This window comes from Thalassophryne amazonica, chromosome 8 (genome assembly GCF_902500255.1).
Source record: "Thalassophryne amazonica chromosome 8, fThaAma1.1, whole genome shotgun sequence".
Lineage (NCBI taxonomy): Eukaryota > Metazoa > Chordata > Actinopteri > Batrachoidiformes > Batrachoididae > Thalassophryne > Thalassophryne amazonica.
The window spans coordinates 47,712,427-47,718,303 of record NC_047110.1 but is presented as its reverse complement, the minus strand read 5'-3'; positions in this window follow the sequence as shown (position 1 = coordinate 47,718,303).

The following is a 5,877-nucleotide window of genomic DNA, read 5'->3' as shown; positions in this document are numbered from 1 at the left end:
TCTTGGGTCTAACCATGACAGTTTCTGCTTAAAACTGCACTCCAGTCACCATCTATCTCAGTGACAGTTATCTGAAGCTTTTTGCACGACATTCATTTCCACAGAAATTCAGGATTATTTCATAATAAATGACAGGGGAAGCGATTAGAGCGCCACGGCTGCACAGCTGAGTCTGATTCCCTGAGTCTGGGTCTCTGCACCCAAAGCGATCAAAGGGAATAATGTGATTATTAACCATCAGATGACAAAGTAAAACCTCTTAAATCATTCTAAAGTCAGTTTTAAGGAGAAACGAGGCAATAATCTGTGAATTGCTGCTGACGCTCTGAAATGACACATGCACAGTAGAGGCAGGGTGGACTGAATTTTAGGGTGGGCTGTTAAGTCAGCGACACAGGTTTATATCATTTCATGATTTGTCGACGTAAAATGTTTTAAGTTGTTGTTTTCAGGCATATTTCAAGAGAGTGTTTTCAGTATTAGTATTTCACATTTATAGATGTTATTGTTAAAGAGCTTATTTTGATCAAATTTTGTCTCTGCTGTTAATTCTGACCAATTTAGATTGAACTTAATCACTAAAATTCTCTTGATGCTGTATTTCATGAAAACTGGTTGACAGTTTCTCTGTCCAGAGACAGCGTCTGACTCAGCCACCTGACTCTGGAGTCACGTGCTTCAGGGCATCTTCTGCTGTCTTCTGTATACAGTGTGTGGAAGCTTTTCATTGGTCGAGCCGTGGCCCTGAACAAACAGAATCAGCGTGAGCTGAAATGTGTCGTTTGAACGAGTGCGTCAGAAAGTTCCAATAATTATTTTTAGCTGAAGACGGCAGTGAACTAAAGGTATGTTCTTTACTTTAGCCTCGTGCTGTGCACAGACCGAATGAGATTCATCAACATTTGTTCTTAGAAACTTTAAGATGTTTTGTTTTGTTTTGTTTTTTTGTCTCTCTTTCCACTGTTTCAGAGGATGCAGTTCACTGTTGTGTTCCTGGTCTTTGTGTTTCTGTCTGTGACCAGTGAAGCACCAAGAAAAAACAATGCTGTGGAATACAAATTTATAGTATATATGTATACAAAATGGAGGTGGATGTGACAGATCCACTTGTGTTTGTTCTCCTGAAGAAATGTCATAAACGTTTGTGGTATCGAGGTTAACAAATTGGACAAGATTATGTTTTGACAGACACACACTCACACTCACCTTCAACCGCTTAGTCCAATTAAGGGTCGCGGGGGCTGGAGCCTATCCCAGCAGTCATAGAACACGAGGCAGGGTACACCCAGGACAGGACGCCAGTCTGTCACAGGGCCACAAACAGACAAACAAACACATTCACACCCACTCGCACACCTACGGACAATTTAAAGATTCCAATCCACCTAACCTGCATGTCTTTGGATGTGGGAGGAAACCAGAGCACTCGGAGGAAACCCACGCAAACACGGGGAGAACATGCAAACTTCACACAGACTGGCCACAGGCGGGAATTGAACCCATGACCTTCACGCTGTGAGGCAACAGTGCTAACCACGAAGCCACCATGCTGCTCTGTTTTGACACGTTTGTGTTAATTTATTTCTGAATCTTTCTGAAACAGAGCAGAGACTCAAACGATCAACCATCCCACATCTGTAAAATCTATGAATGAAGACGTAATTATTGTATGGCCTTGCCTTACAATATAAAGCGCCTTGGGGCAACTGTTTGTTGTGATTTGGCGCTATATAAATAAAATTGATTGATTGATTGATTGAAGATGATCTATTTGACCTTTGCCCAAGGCATAATGGTAAACCTAAAAACCATGTCCTCACCTTCATATCACAGCTTGACTCTCCTTGTTTTCCTTGCAGCAAACTCATCTGTGACATCATCATATGGTGAGTTGTTTTGAGACCACATGGTTTATACTTAGATATATCAAAAGAACATCAGAAAAGAGAAGCATATGACACCTTTAGGTGTCTATTCTGCAATATATAGACACTGCCATGTGGAGGCGTGGTGCCTTGGCGGATTTGAGGGTTAATGATGTGCATAATAGATAACATGAACTGTATGTAACACAATATGCGAATCATAGTGTCAATATCATCCATATACAGTGTATGCAAAAGTTTGGGCACCTCGTGATAATTTTCATGATTTTCCTTTATAAATCATTGGTTGTCTGGATCAGAAATTTCAGTTAAATATATCATATAGCAGACGAACACACTGATATTTGAGAAGTGAAATTAAGTTTTTCATATTTACAGAAAGTGTGCAATAATTATTTAAACAAAATTGGGCAGGTGCATAAATTTGGGCACCCTTGTCATTTTATTGATGTGAATACATATAGCGCTAATTATTGGAACAAAAAATTGGTTTGGTAAGCTCATTGACCCTTGTCCTCCTTACACAGGTAAATCCAATCATGAGAAAGGGTATTTAAAGTAGACATTTGCAAATGTTTCTCCTCTTTGCATCTCTTCTAATGAGTGGCAACATGGGAGCCTCTAAACAACTCTCAAATGACCTGAAAACAAAGTGTGTTCAACATCATGGTTTAGGGGAAGGATACAAAAAGCTATCTCCGAGATTTCAGCTGTCAGTTTCCACTGTGAGGAACATAGTGAGGAAATGGAAGACCGCAGGCACAGTACTAGTTAAGGCCCGAAGTGGCAGGCCAAGAAAAATCTCAGATAAGCTGAAGCAAAGGATGGTGAGAACAGTCATAGTCAACCCACAGACCTGCTCCAAAGACCTACAACATGATCTTGCTGCAGACAGTGTCTCTGTGCATTGTTCAACTATACTGCGCACTTTGCCTTTTTTACATACACGCCACAAACAGAGTCACTTGAGGTATGCTAAAGCACATCTGGACAAGCCAGCTTCATTTTGGAATAAGGTGCTGTGGACTGATGAAACTAAATTTGAGTTATTTGGACATAACAAGTGGCAGTATGCATGGCTTAAAAAGAACACACATTCCAAGAAAAATGCTTGCTACCTACAGTAAAATTTGGAGGTGGTTCCATCATGCTGTGTGGCTGTGTGGCCAGTGTAGGTACTGAAAATCTTGTTAACATTTAGGGTCACATGGATTCCAGTCAATATCAGCAGATTCTTGAGAACAGTGTTCATGAATCAGTGACAAAGTTGAAGTTTCGCCGGGGCTGGATCTTTCAACAAGACAACAACCCTAAACACTGCTCAAAATCTACTAAGACATTCATGCAAAGGAACAAGTACAATGTTCTGAAATGGCCATCTCAGTCCCTAGACCTGAATATTATTGAAAATCTGCGGTGCGATTTTAAGTGGGCTGTCCATGCTCGAAAACCAACAAACCTGACTGAACTGGAGATGTTTTGTGAAGAAGAATGGTCCAAAATACCTTCAACCAGAATCCACACTCTCATTGGAAGCTATAGGAAGCATTTAGAGGCTGTTATATAATACATGTGTTGCATTGCATTTAGAGTGCAGCTTGGTTCCATTTAGAGTGCAAATTTGGTTCCATACGTTTAGTACCATTGCACTCTGCACACACACGTGATCGTGCACACACATGTGCGCGCACATGTGATTGTGCTCACGTGCACAACTATGTGCGCGCCCACACATGCTTGTGCACGCACATGCACACGTGCCCATATGTGCCTGTGCGCGTGTGCACAACACATGCGTGCATGCACACACAAAACAAATCCACTGTGCTGCCTGGAGGCTGTTAGCAGGAAGACAGAAGAAAAGATGGACTCATTTCTGACGTGATTTTTTTCCCTGCACTGAGGACGTACACAGTCTTTTTTTGGTAGTACACGCACGCACAAGTGCCGAGCCAGTTGCATGTGTTTGCGCACGTGTGGGGGACGACGACTCTACTGAGACATAATATGATTGAGTTAACTGATGCTGCTAATTCTTGTAAGATATATACACACACACACACACACAGACACACGCACGCACACACACAAAAACAAATCCACTGTGCTGTCTGTAGCAGGAAGAGAGAAAGAAAAGCTGGACTCATTTCTGACATGATTTTTTTTTCAGTTGTTTGTGTGCACGCGGGGTACAACGTCACGATGATTTGATTGAGGTAACACCCTGCTACACACACACACATAAAATCCACCCGCTGTAAGCCACCTGGATGCATGAAGACCTGTTCACATAAAACGCTGATGTGATTTTTGGCTGAACTGAGGAACTACACAAAGTCTATTTTTTTTTTTTTTTTTTTTAATGGAAGACTGAAATCAGTGTACAGCATCACTGGACTCCATGTTACAGTGGAACACCAAAATGTAAGTCCCTTTTCTATTGTGTATAAATTAATAAAATATCAAATGACAAGGATCTATTTTAGCCATTATATAAAAAAAATAATGAATTTTTTACATTCTTTCCATGGAACAAATATTTCATGAGGTGAAAGCTGGAACATACCATTCAACAAGGCGAAGCCGAGTTGAATGGTATGTTCCAGCTTTCACCTCATGAAATATTTGTACCATTGAACTCATAAACATTCATTATTTGTATATTATTTCTGCAAAAGGAGGATCTACTAAATATTGATGTATTTTTTTCTGTTGGGGTGCCCAAATTTATGCACATGCCTAATCTTGTTTAAAGAATTATTGCACACTTTCTGTAAATCCTATAAACTTAATTTCAGTTCTCAAACATCACTGTGTTTGTCTGCTATATGATATATTTAACTGAAATTGCTGATCCAAACAACCAATGATTTATAAAGGAAAATCATGGAAATCATCAGGGGTGCCCAAACTTTGGCATACGACTGTATATAATAGATAAGAACAAAGCAAGTTTATTATAGAAATATAAAACAATTAAAAGAATAAACAAGAATATAAAATCAAATCTTCACTGTGCCTTGTGATGGAATCACTACGATGACCGCTCCAAGATGGCGGCCACATTACTGGCACCCCAGCGAACAATGCGGCATCTCTACTCTTTATAATGTCCATGTGATTACTGAAATTTGAACCTTGTGCTGTTGTCTATTTGTGGGATCCACTCACTTCCTGTGTCAGGTAAGTCATGAGTACATTTAAATCATCAGAAATGTCACAGGAATCATTTTCTATTTTAGTTTGGCACACCAATTCAATGAAGTTTCCAAGCAGTATTTATACCATATATTTACATCCATTGTTGGAAAATGTATGTGGTCTGTTTAAAGGGATGATTAACTCGTCTGTCTGTTTAGACATGAATTAATTTCATTTCTATCCAACTTAAAAACTGCACATGAATCCATAAAAAGCCCGGATATCTCAGTTTTACAGCAGCATTTAAGTCAAAGTAAGTCCCTTTGGCTGCTCCCTTGTTTGCACTCGGGGTCGCCACAGCAAATCCAAGGTGGATCTACATGTTGAATTGGCACAGGTTTTACGCCGTATGCCCTTCCTGACGCAACTCCACATTACATGAAGAAATGTGGCAGGGGTGGGATTTGAACCCGGTGCCTTCTGCACTGAAACCAAGTACATTAACCACTTGGCCACCACCCCTGCTATTACAGCAGCATTTAAGTGCAGCTCACATTTATTGAGTGTTTGACCTTCAGCAACTGGATCCAGGCATAAGTAGTCATCTGTAAATAAATGCAAAATGACACCACAATTTATTATTTTAGAACCTATTTAAAAGTGAAAAATAATTAAATATGTGAAGGTGAATTGAAAAATCTGCACATAATATTATTATTTGTTCAGGTTATGTGATATGAGTATTTCAGATTTATCATTGATCAACTCAGTAAACAAATCCAAATTTTTTCATCCATGTGGGGTATTGAGCGATGATCCAACTGTCCCAGACTGTGTCCCTTATCTGAGG